The 24,253-nt window shown below is 38.3% G+C and overlaps 1 protein-coding gene across 4 annotated transcripts in view; it reads right to left on the bottom strand.

Moving 5' to 3' along the window:
• ncoa2 (nuclear receptor coactivator 2) overlaps positions 1-24,253 on the bottom strand; it is a 139,129-nt gene that overhangs the window by 113,850 nt on the left and 1,026 nt on the right. Inside the window, exon 1 of one of the 4 annotated variants that reach the window (XM_051686929.1) lies at positions 22,338-22,666. The exons of 1 other annotated variant lie outside the window; for it this stretch is intronic. The gene's annotated coding sequence lies outside the window, so the exon portion shown is untranslated. Of the gene's footprint in view, positions 1-22,337; positions 22,667-24,253 lie in introns of those variants that run through there. 2 more of the 4 variants (XM_051686927.1, XM_051686930.1) reach the window with 2 other exon arrangements.

The raw sequence follows: 24,253 nt of genomic DNA, 5'->3' as shown, positions 1-24,253 counted from the left end.
TCATCCTCTCTGTTTCCTTCTGGCCTGAAGCAGGTGCAAGTCATCTCAGCGGGGCTGTCACTTAAGGCTTATGTCAGGAGAAAGTAGCCATATTATCGTATCACTCAAGGGCTAAAGATTAGATCGGCCGTGCAGATTATTTTACTCACTCAAAATTGACCAAAATAGGCCAGATGCAGAGGCCAAATACAAATATAACCTTCCATGTTGGCATTTTCATCAGTCAGCTTCTTGATTGTATTACTGAGTCAAGATTTAATGGCCTAACAAAGCAAACAATTTAACCACGCTATACAGGTCACTGGATGCCTTTTTACTTCTGATTTTCAGAAAAAACAATGTGTGGTGTTTGCTTGTGCAAAACTCACCACCACAATGCCAGGATATTGCTATGCGGTTGCTAAGGTGCTCTGAATGATACCAGGGGTAAAACCATTGTAAAGCATGGCAGGCTTTATTATACATGGAAAATGACTTTTATCTGTTGGGCTACAGCAATGAATTTAGGATTAAACATGAGGCTCAAGTACCACCAATCTGGGTGTTAATGTTCCATGTTATTGCGATACTAAGCAGTAAATTCCACAGCATGTTGATTTCATTGAGGTAATCAACTCTCTCTAAAACATGACCAAAACTCTACAAACACCTCATTTAAATAATCTGGTTGTAATCCTGTCCATCCCCTTGTCTGTATGTTGCATACTTGTAACCACAGTCACACATGTGCACCCTGATCCATCATCAGCCTCTCAAGAGTTAAACAGAAAGCAAAATTAAATATCTTCTTACTAATGGGAAATGTATCAAGCTACTCTGGGGCTGCTTTGGAGATAATCAAAAATGTTTTCTACGAGTTTTCTATGACTTTATAAGATTTTATTCATTTCCATGAAATTTCTAGACCTGAAAAATCACTATTCTAACATTTTCTGATATTTCCAGGTTTTCCATGACTGTAGAAACCCTACAATTCTTACCAAACTCACGTCTTTTTACAGAAGGGGTTGTAATAAAACTTGGATGAAAATCATGATATATCTCTTCGAAAAACCCCCAAAAATGAAAAGCCCACAAAGAAATGTGTCCAATCAGAGCCAGTTGAGCTATAAAAGGACTTTCCCTACACAGATTAGCAGACTAGTCATTCACGCAACCAACCAACTCATTGATTTTAAAAATGTCCCTACTATCAGAATGCTTTTAATAATCAATTGAGATCTCCTTGTATCTTATGACTTCTATAACACTGATAACATTCTTCCATGGTACCACATCCTCTTGATCCAACGATATGAGGCAATACAGACCTCATGAAAGCCCATCTGTATGTCAAGCGTCAGGCTAAACACTCTTCCTGTTACCCCTGTGCAAAACTCTTACATATCAATTTTCATCTTCTGTTTTGTGTTAGCTCCAACTCCACATGTGATTATCATTCTCTTTCTTCTCTCCAGCTGGAAGCCCACGCTTATCCTTTTTGTATATGTGCCTTCTAGGCTTCGTGTACGTCTAAATTGTGTGTACTGTAAAACATACTGGTTTATTTAACATCCCGACAAGTGGGTGGAGAGACAGGGTGTGATGCTCGGGTGTTGTCTTCTATGAGTGAACAAGGGAAGAGATGTTTTTTCCACCCCTTTTAAAAAGCTTGCTCGTTTGCATTGAGGCTCAGCATGTCGGAAGGGAAAACTACAAATCCTGCATTACCTGATTAGGAATACTGGTGATTCTCCAGAAGGACACGTAATTGGACGAGACAGGGAAAAGTCAAAAGCCGCAGTGAAAAATTGTCTCTGTGTACGGAGTGCTCGTAGTGGAGGGAGTGTCTGTCATTGCTCTGCCAGTCAACATCAAGGCTGTGATATTGCATTACAGTTTCCGGTTGTCAAATACCACAATTATCCAAAATTAGTGCTTTGGCCACTCAAGCTTAAGGCTTTCAAAATAAACCATAATGTCATGTAACTCCAAGCCATTTACTGTAAGATGACTTTAGAAACTAAAATAAACAGGAGGCACTACTGGGCTGTAAAGACTATGCATACATTGTTGCAAAAGACAGTTTTGCAATGAAAGAGGTTTTCTGCTTGAGAGTAAAAGAAAACATCAGCACTGGGTCCCCAAAAAGACTGTCAAGAACATTATGACACTTTAAAGGCTGGCTGTTCTATGTTATACTCTGTTGAGAATATCACCCACTATAATTGATTGCCAAATGATGGTTCATGGCTGTGACATAACTAAAGCCTACTGGCTATTTTTTATTATTTAAAGAGAAGAGCCATTCAAAGTTTGTCCCACCTAAACATGAAATTTGTACAGGATATATGCAAACACAGGACAAAAAACTGCACTTATAAGTTTTACAGACCTCTGAATACAAGAAGGTACATCATGGGAAGTTTGTAGTTAAGTCTTTTAAAGGTCTTTAGATATTGTGTTTTAGAGTTAAATAATCTCTGACAAACATCTTGAAGTCAACATGAAACAATGTTCGCAAGCTATTACAGTGTTTCCCCAATATGCATTTTGCAGTGGTGCAGCACCGCCGCTGATTTACTAGCGCCACTGTTTAGATTTCACAAGGTTCATTTACTATTCTTGAAGCAACATAATGCTTGTCAGCGCCAGTCAGCTGTGTGCTTTGTACACTGCGAAAGAGCACACACACACACAAATACATGCACATACTCACAGTGACGTCACTGCATAACACACTTGTCAAACGTTCTTCATTTCATGTGGCCCGTGAGCTCATTTCTGAAAAGTTGGATGGCAGGGGATCGCAACGTTTCACTGACCAACCAGTTAGTGCTTTCCTTTTGAATATTAATGAGCCTTCCCTGGTCATCTGTATGTTTTGGAGTGCATTTTGCTTGCTTCAAAATCAGAATGAAACAGCACTACATGGACCATTTATCAACACGGCTCAATAAATAGAGCAGCGTGAGCAGAGCAGGTGCGGTAATTCGCGGACTGTTCTCAACCACACAGACTATTTTGAAACCCATTTGAATGCGGCACAGAGTTGTCTTTTGCAATAACCAGCCCCAACATTCAAAACGACATTGACAAACAGGAGAAAACATAATTTTTTTAATTCTCAGATCACAACACTCAGGCTACAAACATTTGAATGGATTTACTGCAGTAACACTAACTATACTGTATTAACTATGGTAGTTGTGGAAGAAAATATTTCTAAATGTATTTAGACTGCTGTTTTCATTACAAAAATGCCATAGTTCTTTATATAGAAACCATAGGAGCCATGCATGGTTTTACATGGTTACCATGGACTTATTACAAATACCATTGTTAAAACTATGGATACTATGGAGGAACTATGGTACATTTTCATAATTATTATGGACCAAGGTATCAGTTTTCCATCTGTATAAAATGTGTTCTCTTGTAATGCTCTCTGATTGTAAGAAAATGTGAGTGGTTTAGTTTGCCTTCAGAAATTCCAAGATGACTGTAGATTAATCAGTATATAGGAGCCTAATGAAAGGAATCTGTAAAGGAGAACTTAGTGACACTGTCAAAATATTTCACTTTAGCCATATAAACTTAGGTGTTATTTTTTTTCCACAGATGTTACTGTTGTTAATATCATAATTTTCATATGAATCCCACCCTCAAAATTAATGCTTTCCTGTCAAATGTACATTTTAATGCACATAACATGTAATATTATTTGTAATTGCATGGGTGCTACCAAAACAGGTGCTGATGCCAGATTTTCAACCGGCCCATTGAGAGCACAAATAAACCATGATGTGGCCCAGGCTGAAATTGAGCTTGACACCCCTGTTTTAAGCAATTCCTCCACCAACACACGTTAATACGGTTGCGGTTTTGCGTACTTGTGGATGGGTGCACAACAGCACCGCTGCTGAAAAAAATCTTAGGGGAAACACTATTATAATTCTGAATTCTTAGAATTTCCGAGTGAAGAAAGTTCATTCGGGAACTGATTGGATTGTGCCTCTATTTGCCAAGTAGTTGGAGGCGAGGGGTTGAAAAGTAAGATGGACTGGTGACATTTCCTTAAAAGTAAAGTCATTTCAGGGTTATTACATTTTCATAAATTCTGACAAACAATTTTCTTTGGAATATTGTGCACCCATGAATTATGCATATTAAGACCAGATATGGTCATTAAAGTCACTAAAATAGGGTTGATTTTGGTTTCAGCTAAAAACACCCTTTAACATGCTCAGTGAACTTTATATCTCTGCAATCCTAATCACTAACTGTTTAAGATGCAAAGATTATGTATCACTCTCTTTACTGTCTGCACCGTAAGTGAGTGTGTGTGTGTGTGTGTGTAATTGTCTCCTCAGGAATATATCAGAGGATTTGCTTTGACAACCCACAATTCCAGGAGCCAAAGCCACAGATATCTGTAACATACAAGACACAGACTTATTGGAGAGACTTAGTCACTTTCTTCAACCTATGTCCAGCAATTTATATCTAGTCTAAGAGATAATAACTTCTTTAGCTAACAGACGACCTGGACCTAAAAATGTCTAACATAATCTCATCAACTTGATAGTTTAACATCATAATGTTTTGAAAACCATTGGCTTTGTGAATGGTCTAAAAAAAATTTAAAAAATCCCTTTAAGAAAGAAAACAGTCAATTAGGGCTGAAATGGTTAGTCGACGTTATCGACAATGTCAACAACAAAAAATTGACGACAAATTTTCGTTGTCGAATAGTCGTTCTATCTCATTTAACGTAACATGAGATCACATTAAACTCTAATGATGACACGCGAGAGCAACACTGCAGTTCGCGCCTGACTGAGGAGAGGAAGAAAACACAGCTCACAGTCCAGATGCACTCTAAACTTTCACAGCTTCAGGTGATGTAGATCGCAAAGTATGATGGAATTATACAAAAATACCTAATAAGTAAATACAGAAGCACTCTCGTTGTGGCATAAGCGGAGCCGGAGCTCTTTAAAGGAAACATCCCGCCACTACATCTTAAATGCAGTTATATTTAATGCATTATAGCTTTAAAGTTCAAATAATATGGAAGCAGATCATGTAAATAACTACAAATATGAAACTGCCATTTCTCTGTGTGGTCAGCACCTCTTCTATGAGTTGCACAAAGTGTCCCGATCTAAGGGGGAAAGATTGAAACTGTACCCGGCTGATGCACACTTTGTCACGGGGACGCTCATCCCTCAAGCACGCATGCTTAATGCAGCTAGATTATAACGTGATGGCTCGCGACTTATTGAATCATAATATATGCATCACTGTGCATTTCTTATCGTGAAGAAAATTGGCAATATGCAGCTTCATTAATAAGAGAATTTGTTTTTTTGTGAGTTAAAGATGGACTGAAGTGAACAGAAAGGTGAGAGAGGGTAGTCTTCACCCCATTATACACAGAAACAAAATACGTTTTCGATTTGTTTTGTTTTGTTTTCCAATATAAATATCTAAAACTCCTATAAAACAACGCACATTTATTTTAGCAGATATACTGCAGAAGAAAAAAAAATATTTGAGAATGTAATATATATACTGGCAGCCAAATGTTTGTAATAATGTACAGATTTTGCTCTTATGGAAAGAAATTGGTACTTTTATTCACCAAAGTGGCATTCAACTGATCTCAAAGTATACTCAAAACATTAAAGATGCAAAAAACAGCACATCACTATTTGAAAAAAGTCATTTTTGAGCAAATCTAGACAAGCCCCATTTCCAGAAGCCATCACTCCAACACCTTATCCTTGAGTAATCATGCTAAATTGATAATTTGGTACTAGAAAATCACTTGCCATTATATCAAACACAGTTGAAAGTTATTTGGTTTGTAAAATGAAGCTTAACATTGTCTTTGTGTTTGTTTTTAAGTTGCCACAGTGTGCAATAAACTGGCATGTCTTGAAGTCAATATTAGGTCAAAAATGGCAAAAAAAGGAACAGCTTTCTCTAGAAACTCATCAGTCAATCATTGTTTTGAGGAACGAAGGCTATACAATGCTTGAAATTGCCAAAAAACTGAAGATTTCATACAAAGGTGTACACCACAGTTTTCAAAGACAAAGGACAACTGGCTCTAACAAGGACAGAAAGAGATGTGTAAGGCCGGATGTACAATTAAACAAGAGGATAAGTACATCAGAGTTTCTATTTTGAATAAATAGACACCTTACATGTCCTCAGCTGACAGCTTCATTGAATTCTACCCGCTCAACACCAGTTTCACGTACAACAGTAAAGAGAAGACTCAGGGGTGCAGGCCTTATGGGAAGAATTGCAAAGAGAAAGCCACTTTTGAAACAGAAAAACAAAAAGAAAAGGTTAGAGTGGGCAAAGAAACACAGACATTGGACAACAGATAATTGGAAAAGAGTGTTATGGATTTTAACTACATGGAGCTTTTGTGGGATCAGCTAGACTGTAAGGTGCATGAGAAGTGCCTGACAAGACAGCCACATCATATGGCAAGTGCTACAGGAAGCGTGGGGTGAAATGTCACCTGAAGTATCTGGACAAACTGACAGCTGGAATGCCAAGGATCTGTAAAGCTGTCATTGCTGCATGTGGAGGATTTTTTGATGAGAACACTTTGAAGTAGTTTAAGTAGATTTTATTTTTCAAATTATAATAGTAATTTTTCACGTTATTTATGTCCTGACTATACATTGTGATCAGTTGAATGCCACTTTGGTGAATAAAAGTACCAATTTCTTTCCATAAGAGCAAAATCTGTACATTATTCCAAACTTTTGGCCGCCAGTGTATTAAAAATAAAAATATTTTAAAATATCTAAAAATCCTTTAAAAAAAAAAAGATGCATTCACCTGAGCAGCAGCATATAAGATGTTTAGACTTGCTTTTAGAGAATAGATCTTGAATATAAGTATATTTTGTCTTTACTGCACTCGCAGAAGTATAACCAAGTGAAAAAATACACTTATATACAAAATACACTTATATTTAAGATACATTCTCTTAAAGCAAGTCTAAATATCTTATATGTTGCTTCTAAAGTAAATGTATCTTGTTTTAAGGATTTTTAGACAATTTTAAATGGGAAACAAGACAAAAATACTTCATAACAATTGGATTTTTACAGTGAATTTCTTTACTGAATTCAACTAATAATTTTTTTTCCCCTTTAATTCAGTGAATGTCATTTAGAGATATTTTTAAAAGATGATTTTGTCCTCTTTATTGTTAGTAAGCAATTTTAATACAACCTTTTAAGTCGGGCACAAGCTGAATTATCCGTTAAGAGCTAATGATTAATCGTTGCAATAATCCAATAATCGTTCTAATAATCGTTAGATTAATCGATTATCAAAATAATCATTAGTTGCAGCCCTATAGTCAATCAGATTAAGGACTTTTCTCTATATCTTTGTTCGTATTCCGTTCCGGAAATAGAATCAAGGCACAAAGGTGTGCGCATGTTTTCTAACAGGCAAATGACAGCCAATCCAATGTATTTTGATGACAGATGAGCTGGCTGGCAAGTGATTCAAGCTGCTTAGCAGCTTCCAATGATAGCAGCTGCCAAGTCTGCCCAATGCCAGTACGGTCTTGCTCGAAGAGAGAATTATGGATAACTTTATTGCTTCTGATACACTAATTTGAAGGAGCAATTGATATAGTTAAGGGCGTTTACTAATAAAAGCTTAAAAGGTATTGGTTTAAACATAAAACCTATCTGTAGTTTACTGCAGGCTATGAATTCAAGGGGTGATAAATGTAAAATGTGCAAAGAGCAGGAAATAAAAGAGCACAATTCAATTGCCCTGAATTGGATATCAATTGCTAACACTGCAATGAACAAGCACAGTTTTTTTATTTTTTTTTTGTCTTCGTTTTGCTGTCGATGACGTGTCTTTTGCTAGTCATTTTGCACGGTCATTCGCTTGCAATTTTTGGACCGTGTGGTCAGCCATGTAAGGTCTTTTGCAAGCGATGCATTTTGTCTCTTTTTTTGTAAAGATGCGTTCTTCTGCTTGAGCTGCATTTTTGTTTTGCAAGCGGAGGCTCTATCTCTGCCACCATGTTAGTTTCTGCATGCTGTAGTCTGGCTTCCGCAGAAGTCTTTTCCCCTCTGAATTTGCACTGCATGAAAGAGCAATTAGATCTGTGGCCCAGTTAGTAGACCAGTCAATTTACAGCAAGAGAGGCTCTGCAGGAGAATGAGGCCTATACCATCTGGAGATTCTGCTAGAACCTTATTTCAACACAGAAAAACACTGTGCTACATCCAACCTGAGGGCATGTATATTCCAGAGTTAAAACAGTTCTTTCATCACTGGTGGCTTAGCGTTGGAACCAAACGAATGGCAAGCGTTTATCGAATTATACGTCAGCATTCGATGACTGCATTAGAGTTCTCATCCTTCAACAGACAGGTCTTTGAAGTGATGCATCCAAAACAAAAGTAATTTTTACGCAGATTCAAAATCAAAATCAAAATCTACCTTCAATTTTAAAAATAAACATCAAAGCAAACTGACACCAAAGTCCCTTTATGGCAAGTCGGGTCACTCGGCAGCATGTTCGTAACACCTCCATGAAGCTATTTCCTAGTCATGCAAGTAGGGCTGCAACAACAAATTGATAAAATCGATAATGGAAATCATCGACAACGAATTTCATTATCGATTAGTTGGATGTGTGCAGGGAGCACGGAGAAACTCCATCAGTGACGTCACTTTACAGCCCAGTGAAAATGTGTTGCATGATGAAACTCATTTGAAAAACACAACCCAAGTTGTCCAGCACATGAGAGCACTTTATAAACACTTCAAAGATGATCATAATAAGCATACAGTTTAATGTGGAGCGCTTGCTGCGTCAGGTGGGTTGACAGAATGATTAGCCTGGGTAGCTCAGTGGTAAAAGAAGCAGGCTACCACCCCTGGAGTTCGCTAGTTCGAATCCCAGGGCATGCTAAGTGACTCTAGCCAGGTCTCCTAAGCAACCAAATTGGCCTGGTTGCTAGGGAGGGTAGAGTCACATGGGGTAACCTCCTCGTGCTCGCTATAATCTGGTGAGTTGAGCGTGGATGCCACGGTGGATGGTGTGAAGCCTCCACACACGCTACGTCTCTGTGGCAATGCGCTCAACAAGCCAATTGATAAGATGCACGGGTTGACGGTCTCAGACGCGGAGGCAACTGGGATTCGTCCTCCGCCACCCGGATTGAGGCGAATCGCTATGCAACCACAAGGACTTAAAAGCACATTGGGAATTGGGCATTCCAAATTGGGAGAAAAAAAAAGAAAAGAAAAAAAAAGAGAGTTGTTTCTCTCCAGCGCATCACTTACATTTTACTGCTATTTTCTAATGTGTACATGTTATCCATTCAAAACCAGGTGTGTACTTCGCAAAACTATTTGTTTTTATCACATGCGAGTCACCGTTAAACCTCACTGAGCATTGAGCAAGGGAGTGCGCACATCTGCGTCAATCAAACCGTGCGTAATGAAGAAAGGGAGCGCCAATATTTTGATTAAACTCATGCAACATCATACCTCGACTTCAGTTTCAATGTAATCAATAGCGCAGTTCTCATGCATATCACACCGATTTCACCAGTAAATTTATACCATGATAAAAATTATTTTACTGGATAAACATACATATAGTTTTGAAAAGAATAGTTTAGAAACATGTAATCAGTGACAATACTATTTAAACCTACAATATTAATTTAAAATAATTAGAATTAATGTAATCAGGGACGGTGTACAAGCACATGTATCAAACATTCAGTAATTTTGTATTTTATCAGCTGGGCAGAATTATTAATATTTCTATTCTGGTGTCACCATTGCCCTCCGCTGGGCTGATTTTTAGTCCCATTCCATCCCTGATGGATCATTTTACTCTTTAATGAACCGTACTTTTTGTTAAGTCTTACAAGTAAAGGAACTCTTGTGCATTTTCCAAAAAGTAAAAATAATAATAATAAATTAAAACTTAACTTTTCATGATTCAGGCTTTGTTCAAAGTTTTGTGAGAGTATAGAATTGTGAATTCAGTAATGTAAATTGAACCAAACTGTACGACCTTTATCATTTTAGATTTTTTTTTCAATTATATTTTAATAAAATAAAATTGCTTTTATCCAAAGAAATAATAGAAGATTAATCGATTATCAAATTAATCGTTAGTTGCAGCCCTACATGCAAGTACAGCTCCAATCTACTTGAAATGGTCAGATTTTCAAAATGATTGGTTAATATTAGAGTAAAATAACATATTTCAAATGACCAATAATGTCTCACAACATTGGCATCAAAAATTGTGCGTCTTCAGTTTAAATCACACAACAAATTTTTTAGGCTGGTCCAACTAAAACCTAAAGTATACTTCGGTCAGACGTGAGCACTAGGTGTCTGCGTACAGGATGCGTGCTCGAGCATAGTCTGAACTGGGCATACTATGAATGTGCAGTATGCACATGCGGCTAGTATTATTTGCACTAATAAGTGAGTCCACAAGATTGCAACATTCACCATTGCTGTCATGAAGAAGCGCTAGAAGATGTAATCGCCGCTTAACATCAGGAGATGAAGGTGGAAACATCAACAGTGGATGTGCACGTCAAGAACGCATGTGTGACGAGGTCTGGAGATACCTGCATTTGTACTGTATAACTAGAGTCTAAAGGACTATAAAAACATCTTAATGGGTCTAAACTCCTGAAGAGAAATAGTCCAGTGTCTCATAGCAGTCATAGCGTGCATGCGCCATCCGCCTGTGTATGTGCTCACAGTCAAAAGATGTTTACTTTGAAAGGTGAGCATTGGACTGTATGCAGATGCTAAGCGTTTGCGTCAAAACATTAGTATACTTTTCACTTCAAATGCACATGCGCCTTTTTGAATAAACAAACGTGTTGACTATCAAAAAGGTATAGGTACCATATTTAGTGTTACAATCTCTACCATTCATATGTATACTCAATTCTCTTAAAATGTCTCTGCTGAAGCATATTACGTTTGATGACATTTCAAAGAGCAGCACATGTAACATGGTCTGTAAACTTCCTAGTTCACTTGGGGGACTCATAGAGAATAAACGGGAAGAAAACTTAAAGGGGTATCTGTGGTCTTTTTAAACAGACACGTGAGCACAGTATGTGCAGTTGGCCACTGCTTGACCCAGCATTACTATGTGGACAGGAAAGCCAGCATTAAAATCCTAGCATGCATCTCTTTTATGAAGTGAAAGTGAAGCCGCACCGCGCCTCTTGGCAGCGTTAACCTCAAGCTCAAGCTTGTGGCCACCCTGGGTTAACCTGCCCTGTGATCATTGTTTCCTTCCTTCGACTTGGCATTTCTTAGAGTAGGGCCCCCCTACCACTCTAACTGTGGCTTTCTGAACTGGTGCCAGGCCACACTTAATGCCAAGGATTACACTCTCGGTCTGCTGCCAGGCACACGCTGGGGCTCCAAGTGCAGAGTCCTCTAGACAGTGCTGAAAAGCACACCATCCTCCACATAGCTGCAGTCACGCACACAGACAACACAGGGACCTTGGGTTCCTCTTCAGTTAGAGTGCTGGTAAAGAAGCGTGGATTTTTCTGCTGGGTTTGATTTGGTGTGTGCAACAGAACATAACCAGGAGTAAAGGAACCATAGTGAAAATGTGGAGAACCATGCTGCATTCCACCACAAAGATTGTAGAGTCAAAATCTCAGTAATGCCAGTCTACAAAGTGCTTCGAACTGGGGAAACATTTGGGTAGCCTTCACATGTTCAATCGATGTTTCCATTGCAAAGGACCATTCTCTGCACCTTAAATTGTAATTAAATCCTAAGTAAACAGAATCTGATTGGGTCACAATTCACTGAAGAAAGAGTTGAACGGCCACAGAAGGGGTACAAAGATTACTACTTGTACTGAATTTGTATAAACTGGCTAATATATTTTGAGATCGTTAACTCCCCAAAAAAATAAAAAATAAAAAAAAATCTTGTTTTCCAATAAAAAGATCTAAAAATTATCTTAATGAGCTAAATTTACTTTGCTGCATAATATATTTTGGCTTGTTTTCAGAGAATGTATCCTCAATTTAACTGAATTAAATGCATATAGATTAGAAATAAATACGGAAATAGAAGATGCAGAAAACAAGTCTACATATCCTATGCAGTGTTTCTTCTCAAGCAAATGTAACTTGCCTTAAGATTTTTTGGTAAATTTTATACAAAAAATAAGTCAAACAAAACTTATTAAAACTTGTCAAGCACATCTTTTTTTGCCGTGTTAAATCCATATAACCATTCTTGATTCTAGAGGGTGGCAATGCGGTATTATATAGATATCTGGGTCACGACATGATAATGTTACGATTTAAAACTTTTATATATTGTATCACAGTGATCTTTTACTCACATGTTGCTCATTTATCTTTGTTGGACTTCGGTGCTTTGAGCAACAAGTAGGGCTGTCACAATTCAGAAATTTGGCTGATGATTAATTGTCAAACAAATAATTGTGATTATGATGATTAATAGTCTCTTTCATGGCTTTCATGATTAGTTGCCATATAAATTGTCACATTTCTTAAGGTGCATGTGTGCTTCATTAACCATAATTTATTCCATATTTAACTTTAAATATATAACTCAAATAATAAAAAAGCGATATATGATTTCCTTTTAAGGCTTTAAAAAAAAAACGTATGAATAGCATGAAAAATAATGTTTTAAATATCAAAATATTTCTAAATATTTAAAATATGTATTTTTGGTACATTTTGGTCAACTTGAGTTTTGGTCAATTTATACACACACACATACATACATATATATATATTGCTATTATTTTATATTATATTAGATTATGCAACACTAAACATTTCCTGTCCTAATTTTTTCACTTATTTTAACACTCGGTTTAAATCTACGAGCCCTTATTCTTCATTAATCAAAACCTTTGAGATTTAGTTTCATCATTTTATCACTCCACAGAAATAGAGTAAGCGTGCATCTCCTCTGTCACTGTGTATCATTAACTCTACAATTGAAGTCAGAAGTTTACATACACCTTAGCCAAATACATTTAAACTCAGTTTTTCATACTTCCTGACATTTAATCATAGAAAACATTCCCTGTCTTAGGCCAGTTAGGATCACTACTTTATTTTAAGAATGTGAAATGTCAATATAATAGTAGAGCGAATGGTTTATTTCAGCTTTTATTTCTTTCATCACATTCCCAGTGGGTCAGAAGTTTACATTCATGCCTTTAAATAGTTTAACTTGGGTCAAACATTTTGGGTAGACTTCCACAAGCATCTCACAATAAGTTGCTGGAATTTTGGCCCATTCCTCCAAACAGAACTGGTGTAACTGAGTCAGGTTTGAAGGCCTCCTTGCTTGCACACACTTTTTTAGTTCTGCCCACAAATTTTCTATCAGACTGAGGTCAGGGCTTTGTGATGGCCACTCCAATACCTTGACTTTGTTGCCCTTTAGCAATTTTGCCACAACTTGAGGTATGCTTGGGGTCATTGTCCATTTGGAAGACCCATTTGCGACAGAGATTTAACTTCCTGGCTGATATCTTGAGATGTTGCTTCAATATATCCACAAAATATTCCTTCCTCATGATGCCATCTATTTTGTGAAGTGCACCAGTCCCTCCTGCAGCAAAGCACCCCCACAACATGATGTTGCCACCCCCATGCTTCACGGTTGGAATGGTTTTCTTCAGCTTGCAAGCCTCACCATTTTTCCCTCCAAATATAACAATGGTAATTATGGCCAAACAGTTCAATTTGTTTTTCATTAGAGCAGAGGACATTTCTCCAAAAAAATAGGATCTTTGTCCCCATGTGCACTTGCTAACTGTAGTCTGGCTTTTGTATGGTGGTTTTGGAGCAGTGACCTTGCTGAGAATCGATATAGGACTTGTTTTACGGTGGATATAGATACTTGTCTACCTGTTTCCTCCAGTGTCTCCAAGGTCCTTTGCTGTTGTTCTGGGATATACAGTATTTGCACTTTTTGCACCAAATTACATTCATCTCTATCAGACAGAATGTGTCTCCTTCCTGAGTGGTATGATGGCTGTGTGGTCCCATGTTGTTTATACTTGTGCACTATTGTTTGTACAGATGAATGTGATACCTTCAGGCATTTGGAAATTGCTCCCAAGGATGAACCAGACTTGTGGAGGTCCACAATTTTTTCCTGAGGTCTTGGCTGATTTCTTTTGATTTTCAAGTAAAGAGGCACTGAGTTTGAAGGTAGGCCTTAAAATACATCCATAGGTACACCTCCAATTGACTCCAATTAGCCTATCAGAAGCTAACTGTCTAAAGGCTTGACATCATTTTCTGGAATTTTTCCAATTTGCTTAAAGGCACAGTTAACTTGGTGTATGTAAACTTCTGACCCACTGGAATTGTGACATAGTTAGTTAAAAGTGAAACAATCTGTCTGTAAACAATTGCTGGAAAAATTACTTGTGTCATGCACAAAGTAAACGTCCTAAACGACTTGCCAAAACTATAGTTTGCTAATATGAAATCTGTGGAGTGGTTAAAAAATTTGTTTTAAAAACTTGTATGTAAATTCTGAACCCGCTATGACCAGTCACATTACCATTACACAATCGTTTAAAGTGAAACCAGAGCACTTTGCTTTCACTATCAAAGTTACTTTGTTCGTTTATATTTTTGCTGGAGTTTGGCGGGGTCCTCTGCTGATGGCGCACGCATCAGAGCGCTCTTCCGGACAGCAGCTGCTCTGGTTGAGGTCTGTGGTGCTTCGCTTAAAATTGTCTTATTTGGGCATTAATGTGTGATTGGAATTTGAAGTGCACAATAATCGCACTGGCACCGTGCGGTGGGGCGGCTGTCATGATGGTGCTACCAGACCTAGTTTTTAGCACGTGTACAGTTTTTTCGTGGACGTAAAACAGCTGGGAAGTTTTTTGTCAAAACTGTACCTAATGATATTGCATTACATAGGATTGCATATGTCATATTGCATTGCTTGTGTGTGCATTCTGAGCCTTGTTGAACTGACCTTGAGAAAAACTGCTGCACATCCATTACAAAAAACCAGTACTGAATAAGTTGCAATAAGTCTGTGAAATCATAAAATAAAATAAAAAAATATTTTTTTTTTACAAGTTCAGGTAGAATCCTATTAGTATCCCAGATTTTTCAAAGATCATAAATTTAAAATTTTTGAGTACTTAAAAAAACAAAACATAAAAGATGTAACGTTCAGTGACTTGAGACTCGACCTCGTGACAAAACACTCAAGACTTGATTCGGACTCCAGCTTAAAGACTTCAGACTTGACTTGGATTTCAGATGAGACTCGTGAACATCTCTGCTCCAAAATGTTGAAGCTGTGGTGCTCATGCGGGCTTGAGTGCAGCTTACTACATTTCTTGATCTCGATAATTTCCTGTCACATCTTGACAATAATTATTAAAGGGGCAAAAAAAAAAAAAAAAAAAAAAAAAAAAAAAAAGGATCCTTAAAATAAAAAAAAAGACCCTTACATGATCATTATTCATGTAGATGTTTTAAAATATTTTAAAGGTGAAGCGTGTAATTTCTGTGCCTCTTGTGGCGAAAATACATAAAAAAAAATTGCAAAATAAATTACATTTTGACCAGTGAACAGTTTTATCTGCATATCAAGCTGGAACTGGAGAAAGTATTTTAAGATAAATTACACACTTCACCTTTATGATCTCTGGATGAAACCAATGCAAACGAGAAAGGCAGCACATTTTGAATGGTCCGAGGGCTGTCATGGAGTCACATGCACACACACACACACAAAGCAGGCTCATTAGGTAGAAGTGGGGAGTGGAGAGAGATGTGTGTAGCAATCCTGGGTCAGACGCTGTGCAAGGACAGTATGTCTATGAGTGGAAGCGGTGTGTGGAATGAACCCAGCCATTATAACTCAGCTCATCCGTCACTGTGAGGCTTCAGGCCCATCTACCCGCTGTTGCCCTGGCAACATACTCCTAAACTTAACACATTCAGTATCATTTCAGGAGAAAAAATTACTGATATAAGTATTGTTTTAATTGTTATGCATCTAGTGCTTCTGTGCCTTTCAGGCAACCAAAAAATGTATGCATGATCAAAAAGAGCGCCTGGTATTAATAAGTGTCAGAGAAGGCTGAACAATCATAATACAGAGCCATTTTCCAACTTATGTCATCTTTCAGTAGTCACTGCTCATTAGTTCTAACTTCACATTTTCAAACAAACTCTAGCTAAAGCTTTATGAGCACAGTTTCTTAGAACAGCACATTACAGTTGAATGTGGGCAGCAATGTCATTTAAGCAGACCTGGTTTCCTCCCTGGCCTTTGCTCCCAGTGTAATTTGAGACACAACTGAAAAAAGGCCCAGCTCACACAGAACTGAATGGAAGGTAGAGATGTTCGCATTCAGCCCCGGTCTAACCTAATCAAGCCAGACAAGTTCATCATATTCCAGCTTTCCTCTAATTAGGCTTTAATTCAGCTTAATTTGGTTACAGCTATCCTCAGTTATAGTAAATTGCATAGACAGAGCTACCGTGAAAAATACACTTAAAGGGACAGTTCACCCAAAAATACAAATTGTCATCATCCACTTACCCTCGTGTGGTTCCAAACACATATGACTTCCGTTCTTCTGTGGAACACGAAACTGTCAGCCTCAGTCACCATACAATGAAAGTGAATGGTGATTGAAGGCCCTGCACACTTCCTACGAAATCGAAGAACGAACGGGTGTGACGTCATTTAGAACAAATTCTGGCTAAAACGAAGGAGTTTTTGAGTTTGTTTTTCGGTGATTCGTAACAGCTCGGCAGGGCGAACTTTCAGGAAAACTTCTAACCAGCTGCAAAAGACCTTTTTACTACCATTGGTCAATGTCAACGGTAGGTGTGGCTTGGAGCTCACTAGACAACTTATTCCTATTAAGTCAGTTAAGATCAGTCAACGTGAACACACCAGCATGCAGAGTAATTAGCGAGCTGGTACAAATTGGTAAAACTTCTGTTGGATTGTTTGCATAGAGACATTTTCCAAGAACGTCACATGATTTTTTTGTTTAATTAAGCCCTATTCGGATGGCAATTGTTTTTCCAGGTGATGTCTGTAAAAGTACATTTTCATGGCTCCTCTGTGATAAAACTCATGCATTCGGATGACAATTAAATCACAGGGGACGAGCATGACTTTTTGTCGATCACATGATTGCAGTTGCGCTTGTTATATGGAAAATTCATCAATCCACAAACTGTGTCCTCTGTATTTTAAATATGTTTGGAATTACACTAAAGTGAAAATACAATTTTTAAAGCATGAGGGAACCACGCTGCAAAGCGCTGCGGACATTTACAATGTACATTTTCACATATGGAACGAGCCAAAATTCTTGCGAAGAGAAATTAAATTAATCAAGAAACTGTAGGGACAAGACTGTTTATCAACACAGCCAAATAAATCTGTCAATGGGGGTGCGCGTATTTCGTCACCCACATCACCTGTTGCGCCGCTTGCGTGCTCTCTCCTAAGCGCATGCAAGGAGATATAGAAGCCACACATAAAGGACAGTAAAGATACTTGAAATGAAATTTGAGGAGCTATGGTAAAAATGATTTTCTTATGTTTTATCTATCAAAATGATGGACATCAATTGGAATTATCTGTCAGTGTTTAAAAAAATGGAGGTGGAAATGAAACATTTTAAATAAGATTGACATTAACCAGGCAACTTTTCTGGGACTACTCCATGTCCATGACGTATAAATGTATTTAGTAAACGTTTCTACATTGAAATGTGATATGCTGCAATTTTATTACATTGCTGCCATAATAATAGACCATTTCAAAAGTTTACATGATCTGGCTCTCATTTTTCTTTCCCTTCTACTTAAAAGATCCCACTCACTGTGGTGGAGCGGCGACATAATTTTGTTATTGTGCTTTCAAAAATGTCTGTTACACAATCCTCCATCTTTCACAACTGTCCATTACCGCCAGAGCTGTTACCACGCACAGCGCAAACGTACGGTACTTAGCAGTGGTCAAAAAGGATTTCCAAAACGGCTTTTGGATTATAAACTCAGAGATGTGGATTCGGACGGTAATTAAATTACCACACGACCTTGGTGTTTGTCAAAAAACAGTAGGTAATTTGGCCGGGACTTTTCTCACGGGAGGTGGGAGAAAAACACAGACATTTTGGATTCGGACGTCAATAAAATCACTGACTACCCCTTGTAAATGCTGGAATTACCTCACATCCCCATGTAAAATAATTGTCGTCCAAATAGGGCTTTAATTAGTCTACAAAAGAAGTCAAATCTACTCAAATAGTCTTAAGTGCCCATTCACTCTTTTGTTTTATATGTTACTTCACTCATGTGCGTTTGCAGCCGAAAGCTATACACACATCTGCCCAAAGATATGCATCTCATCATACTTTTGTGTGTCTTCTGCCCATTAACACTCTTTAATACACCCATCTTTGGAGTAGTATCAGTGTCATTATTAATTACAATAACAGAGTGTAACCAGCACATATTATGCCCACATATAGTGTGTTAACGCATTAACTTCATCAAACAAGATGAATTACGCACTTTCTGCTGCATACATATTACTTAAATCATCATCGAGTGGTTAAAAAAATGCATCTTTTACAGATCTTGTGTGAATTTTACTCATGAGGCATGAAGTCATTGATAAAACATATGAATGTCATATTAGTTGATGTTTAACATGTAGTCTCAAGTGTCCTCATATTTAAATGTACCTCTAAACACATCCCCCTGTGGTGTGGCTGGTGTCTGAATGTTTGCAAACAGTAGGCTATGCGTTGCTCAGTTGTTTCAAACTTCTTTTTTGCTCTGAGTGAAGAGCGAAAAAGAACCTCTCCATGAGTGTGCTGGGGGCTTGAGGCTAAAAATTCAGCCAAAGAATAAGTCATTCTGTTATGGAACAACATGAGTGAGTAAATGATGACAGAATTTTCATTTTTGCTTGAACTATTCCTTTAACATGTTGTTAAAGTGACTGATAAACACATCATATTACTAGTTTGGTTTCAGTTCAGGGCCTTGTCACATATTTCAGTGATTTCGACCCATGCTTTTGTTTCCCTTGTATGTCAATCTGATCCCATCTGACACTGATTTGATTTGATAGTGGCTCATATGATCATCCCTCCGACTGACAGACCGCATCTTGTCACTGTGGCGTGAAAATCAAACAGCCTTGTGACAAATTTCTCTTCCTTTCAACCTTCTGTTGAATATGCGTGGCAGCCAGGCTACCCAGCTGAAACCCACCGACTACGGCAAACGCACATTTTGCTGCCTGTCTGCGGGAAGATCAAAGTTCAACAATTAGAGAGTGAATCACTATGATGGAATACCTCAATCAATAGAGGGAGTCGAAGGTCAGCTGATCCTGGATGAAATCATGTTTCTAGACTGCTGGCTGGGTGAATGTCAACTAGCACTCTGCTTTCCACCCCACCGCAGGCAGCCGGGAGGTCATGTGACCACGGCATCCACTGGTGGATTTTCCATATTTAGATTGCCATGCCTGAATGCCGCTAAGCCACACAGACCTATCCATAGACATCATCAGCATGCACGCATGCAAGTCCGAGTCTTGTCAGTGGGTAGGCACACCCACACACCACCGTTTGTGTATATAGACTTTATTCACGCTAGCGCCATTTTTAATTTTTAATGGGAATGACAATGAGGCTGTGAGGGATAGACAAACAGTCTCTTCAATGGGCTGTACTGCACTTTAGTGTTTTTGGATTGTTACGCAGACAAAACATTTATAAAACATCTGTCCAAGAACATTCAGTATCCAAAGAACTCCAGACAACATGAGTTGTGGAAAATCAGATGTGATCTAGGAGCTTTATACAGCTTTTTTTTCCGTTCATGCCATTGAAAATACTGTCAGTCTATCCCTCACAGCCTCGTCATTCCCATTAAAAATCAAAGATGATGCTAGCGTGAATAAGGTCTATGGGAATATATCTAACCACATCATAGGAGTTTTGACAGTATAGCAATCACAATTCTTAAAAGAATAGTTCACCCCAAAATGAAAATTCTCATCATTTACTCACCCTCATGCCATCCTAGATGTGTATGACTTTCTTCTGTAGAACACAAATGAAGATTTTTAGAAGAATATCTCAGCTCTGTAGGTTCATACAATGCAAGTGAATGGGTACCAAAATGTTAATCTCCAAAGGCACATGAAGTCAGCATAAAAGTAATCCCCAAGACACCAGTGGTTAAATCCATGCCTTCTGAAGCGATATGACAAGCGTGGGTGAGAAACAGATCAATATTTAGGTCCTTTTTCCCCCTACAAATCTCCACTTTTACTTTCACATTCTTCTTTTGCTTTTGGCGATTCACATTTTTCGTGGCATATCGCCACCTGCTGGGCACAAAGGAGAATTTATAGTAAAAAGGACTTAAATATTGATCTCTTTCTCACCCACACCTATCATATTGCTTCTGAAGATATATATTTAACCACTGGCATCTTATGGAATACATTTATGCTGCCTTTATGTGCTTTTTTTTTTTTTAGCTTCAAAATGTTGGTACCCATTCCCTTGCATTGTGAGCACTTACAGAGCTGAAATATTTTTTTTCTTACATTTGTGCTCTGCAGAAGAAAGAAACTCACACATCTAGCATGAGGGTGAGTAAATGATGAGTTTTCTTTTTTTGGGTGAACTATCCCTTTAAGTAACAAGGCTACTACTACAGAATGTCAAGGGAGCTTGTACTACAAAGAAATTACATTAATGCTTTATGACAGAAATCTGTGGCTGGAATGGTTCTGTGATTGACAGCGAGGTAAAATAAAACACATTTGCAATGTTTTCCATTTGAGGCCTTTTTTTTTTAAAGCAACGTCATGCTGTTGACCTACTTCATTAGTCTTTCACTAACAATTTTCTCTATGAAACACTAAATCTAGAGCTCTAATATAATAGTTGGCTTTGTTTGCAAATGTAAGTAATCAAAGTATTGTCCATATTACTCTTATTTTTCGACTGTGTGAGCACTTGCGCACTACACAAGCCCTACTGTGGAATGTGTCAGCGTGATGTAAGAGGTGGGTGACGAAGCTAGCATGAAACTGAACTACTGGTCCAACAGGATGAGTCGCACTACAGCAGCTCTAAGCAGCACTGATGCAGTCGTGCACGCGAAGGGGGGTAGGCTCCAGCCAGGCAGTCGTAATTAGGCACAACACAGACTGTCAGTGTACAGACTCCAAGTTTGTGCGTCCAAGCAGATAATTTCTAAGAAGCCATCCAAAGAGCAAAGCAAACTTGGTGTGAATTAAACAAATCCATGCTGTGCATTCTTAGACATTTTTTGCACTACAAATAAACAACTGCATATTCAAGACTGAAGGAAAGCCGAGGTATCCCTCGTGTTAAAAGGATGAGTTACGACGTAAGTGTTGAGGTGCATCAAAACATGACCGAGACGCATCCAATGAACTGCCAAGCGGAGTGACGTCATAAACCGTAAAACATCGTCATGGCGGTCGACCAAAGTAAAGCTTCTCGTCCAAAACGCTCGTGGAAAAGAACGGAGTTGAGGCAAAACACAATGTAAATGCTAATTAGCAGCATTCCCAACCACTGGCGCCCCAACTTTCCTGTCTTTGTAAAGGCGAGCTCCCGAAAACCGAACCGTGTTCGGTAACTTCGCTGTCTGCACCTTAAAAGTAGTTCAGCAAAGAGCTGACTCACTACTCTCAGCCTTCGCCGAAACGAAACGACTGTCACATAACAACGCGCGTGTGCTTTTAATAGAACGCGCCCGCGAATGATACATTGTTGCTTTTAACGTCTCGCTGCAATGTAACACAACAATACAATTCCATTCCCGCGTCACACTGTAGCGAGTTAAACAGCCCCCCGAACTGCTAGTGTTCCACGGGGGAGCTGGATAAACTTAATCGTTCAAATGCAATCAACGCGGGGGAATCGGGTAAATCAGCGAGTCGATTTCAAATCATTAAACACTAACAATCATGCTTCTGCTTCGAGGTCGCTCGTAGCGACCTGCCTAAGCAATAACAAGCGGTAGAACACAACTCTGTAACTCTGTAAAGTGGCCGGGCTGAAACAGCGAGTGTAGCTGGTTTAGCAAGCTAACGTAGGATACCGCCGCCACGGAACAGTGACTGGGTCCTGCACCGAGTGTGTAAAAATCGCGTTACAAAGCCACCCCATACCGGCAAACGTAGAACATTAGTAACGATGTCGTACTTACAGTGTTTTCTGTCCTCCTAAATCCTGTACGTTACGTCCAGCTCTGACCTTCGGGTTGGTGAAACAGCATTATAGTTAACTGCCGCCGCCATGTTCCTGCTGCCTTATGCCTAACGATGGCTGGCTGCTTGTTTATCTCGCCAGCAAAACCTCCCCCACATACTACGAGCACCAGTATCTACTCGTTTACTCTAGCCTGCATAGCAACCTTGCAGTGAGCAACCGGGCAAAATGATGATACAGCAAACATAAGGATAAGCTCACCAGTTAGACTGCATTTTTTTTTTTTTTTTTTGCCCCTTCAAGCGATGACGATGAGCGTGGGTCTTTTTGTTTTCTAAACTGCGCGTAGATGTTTCTTAATAATAAAGAAGGAAGTCAAAGCAATGTTGAAAAGGGATTTTACACACCAGTGGTGGTGTGGGAGCAAAAGTGTGCCAGAGTGGTCAGGTTACAAGATTGTGTTGTTATTCTAAACCCAAAGCAATCTGTACTCTATTATCAGTATCAAAACAGATTTATTAAAATCACATTACATGATTCTTGTATGAAAGAGCTTCCGAGACACCCTCACATCCCTTATGTTATGTACGTGCTTTAAACCCGGCTATAAAACATAATATACATGTAGTTATAATAAGAAAATATGAACTTTTTTTTCCACCAGACAAAACAGTGATGAGCTACCAAAATAGCCTTATCTGAACCCATTAGGTAAAGAAAATAAAAGTGCTTTGATTGGTGGCTAAATATCAAAACATTATTTGCCTTTAGTAAATTGAAAATTGAAGTCAAATTATTGTGCACATGATCAGTAATTTATCAAGCCATAATAATCCAAATCATGATTTTTTTATATATATATTATTTTTGCATTAAAAATTGTCTCAAGTCAAGGCACAAGTGACAGAAAAGATTCCAGTTATAGTCAAGTCAAAATGAGGCGTCCTTGAGACTTAAACACACACACAAAAATAAATAAATAACAAAAATGTGTCATGTTGATTTTTATTTCTGCCTCATCACAGACCAGAAAGATGGAAATCAGTGTGCCTGGTAATGCAATATGAACTAGGTTATTTAAAGTAGTTCACCCAAAAATGAAAATTCAAAAACATTTACTCACCCGCATTCCATCCAAGATCTGTATGACTTTCTTTTGCAGAACACAAATGAAGATTTTTAGAAGAATATTTCAGCTCTGCTGGTCCATTCAATGCAAGTGAACGTTGGCCAGAGCTTTGAAGCTCCAAAAAGCACATAAAGGCAGCATAAAAGTAATCCATATGACTCCAGTGATTTAATCCACATCTTCAAAAGAAATATGATAGGTGTGAGTGAGAAACAGATCAATGTTTAAGTCTTTATTTTCTTTCTGTAAATCTCCACCTTTGACCAGCAGGTGGATATATGCTCGAAGAATGTGAATCGCCATAAACAAAAGAATGTGAAAGTTAAAGTGGAGATTTATAGTAAAAGGACTTAAATATTGATCTGTTTCTCACTCACACCTATCATGTCGCATCAGAAGATATGGATTAAACCACTGGAGTTGTATGGATTACTTTTATACTGCCTTTATGTGCTTTTTGGAGCTTCAGAGTTCTGGTCACCATTTACTTGCATTGTATGGACCAACAGAGCTGAAATATTCTTATAAAAATCTTCATTTGTGTTCTGCAGAAGAAAGTCATACATGTCTGGGTTGGCATGAGGGTGAGTAAATGATGAGAATTTTCATTTTTGGCTGAATATACATTTTCTTTTGGTTTGATGTTGTACAGTGTGCCCTTTTTTTGTTTTTTTGAATATTCACAAATCAAATCAGGGTGGTAACAAATTGTTTGTGAGATCATGAAATGTCCTGGCTGGTAAATAACTAATGGGGATATTATACAAAAAACCAAAAACCAAAAT

Source organism: Myxocyprinus asiaticus, chromosome 44, assembly GCF_019703515.2.
Source record: "Myxocyprinus asiaticus isolate MX2 ecotype Aquarium Trade chromosome 44, UBuf_Myxa_2, whole genome shotgun sequence".
Lineage (NCBI taxonomy): Eukaryota > Metazoa > Chordata > Actinopteri > Cypriniformes > Catostomidae > Myxocyprinus > Myxocyprinus asiaticus.
Note: the sequence above shows the minus strand (reverse complement) of the source record. Positions and strands in the feature narration are given on the sequence as shown.